Below are 1,925 nucleotides of genomic sequence, written 5' to 3' on the forward strand. Positions count from 1 at the left end.
GTTATTTAAAATCAAGAATGAAGAAAAACCTATCCTATGTTTCTAAAAGCAAGGGACTGGACCTTTTGTAATCCTTTCCAATACTCATATCTGAATTTATGTTAAAATGAGGAAGCAACTAACATAACAGATCCTTCCTTAGGAATAGGAAAGTGGTTGCTACCTCTATCTTAAACTTGCAAAATACTAGAAAAATATCATTCTCCAAAGTAACCAATAAAAGAGAAAAGAAAATATTTACTTAAAATAATTAATGTTTGATTATATTATTTTATTTTCATTAATTTTATTATTTACACTTAACTAATTAATTCTTAATAATAAAAGACTTAAAATATATTTATTTAAGTCATCTCCCCAACAAATTGCAAATGAACATTGCTAGCTATTAATAACTTGACATGAATATTCTGAAGACAGATCTATAGTCAACACACCTGATGGTCCATATATAGGAAATGGCCATAAATGAAGTTACTGTTCACTGATGGAAAGCACCCTGAAGTCAGAAAGAATAGTGAATTAAGAAGAAAATGGACAGCAGTGTTAATTAAGTTGAAACTTCCTGCATAACTCTACTCAGGATCACTAGTCCTCATTTTTATTTAGTTTGACTCCCCACAAATTTAAGAGCCTCTTACAGCATGGTAATGTTTAGAAATCTCGCTTTGCTTAAATAAATAAGATGGCCTTCATGTCTCCTGGAAATGCATGACTTTTAAGTTGAAGAAACTATGTAAATTCTTAGTAACAGTAGCATGAAGTTACATAATTCATATACATCATCTAAGTTAATAGTAACAACAATCTCATGAGGGAGTTATCTTCATTTCACCAAGAAATGGAGGCTTAGATATGAGAAATAACTTCATCAAGATCATGTGTGAGTTGCAAATTCAGTATTAGTATCTGTCTTTCATGAAGCCTGCTTGCTTTCTTTCTTTCTTTCTTTCTCTCTTTCTTTCTTTCTTTCCTTTTTTGGTTATAATGCTTTGTCTTTTTTTTAACATAAAGGAACTTGGTGGTGAATATATAGCCATTTGATATTTCTCTAAGAGTTCAAGTTCAGGCTTTCTTATAAAATGTGAACAAAGACCTACACATGTACATGTAACTGTTACCAAAACTAAATTTAGTCACTAAAATAAGATTCACTATCTAAACTTTCTCTTGTATTTTTTTCACCTGTATCATCTGTATCATCCTCAAGAAGGTGTGGGTCCTTCCAATATCATTTTTTGTAATTTTATTGCCATCACTGGAATACCCACGTGAGCCATTTTGAGATATCTGGCATATCTTGGGTCCCTGGCTACACTAAAGCTATTTTATGATGTTACTTCACTTTCCTGTGGTCCAGAGTCTTATATAGTGTTCTGCTGTGATTGTTCTGAGGTGGTTTCAGAATGTGATTGATTCATTTGTGATATGAGTGTCACTTATAGGAGATACTTCAAATGTGACATCATAGGTCTGGAATAGATGAGAATTTTGCAACTCAAATACTGAGGGTTGTTTCAATTTGTTAGATATGAACAGAAAGTCCTGCCAGGCTCTCATTAAAAAACACAGAAAAGTGGTTGAGGAACTGTACAGTGTGCACCACAAACTGGGTTAGAAAATGCTACTGGTCTTTTCTGTTGAACAGTTGACACTTTGGTCATGTCTCTGCCTGACCTCATGAGAAGAAGCCCATCCTCATCCATCTCCTTGGGCGGGAGACCCAGGGCTCACCTATAAACCCCTCATGGATGGGACCACCCAAAGCCTACATTCTTAAATTCTACTTTATATAATGCCTCATAATTTCCTAGGAGGACAGAACAACAGATGAACCTCCCAGCGAAGATGAGGGAAAAACTATGGAAGTGGAATCTCTAACACTCAACATTCCCTAAGTGAGACCAACTGGTACCATCTAATCA

At 34.4% G+C, this 1,925-nt stretch overlaps 1 pseudogene; it reads right to left on the reverse strand.

Moving 5' to 3' along the window:
* Positions 1-1,132: 1,132 nt before the first annotated feature.
* Positions 1,133-1,717, reverse strand: LOC116594680 (annotated as a pseudogene).
* Positions 1,718-1,925: the final 208 nt, after the last annotated feature.

The sequence above is a fragment of the Mustela erminea genome, chromosome 7, assembly GCF_009829155.1.
Source record: "Mustela erminea isolate mMusErm1 chromosome 7, mMusErm1.Pri, whole genome shotgun sequence".
Lineage (NCBI taxonomy): Eukaryota > Metazoa > Chordata > Mammalia > Carnivora > Mustelidae > Mustela > Mustela erminea.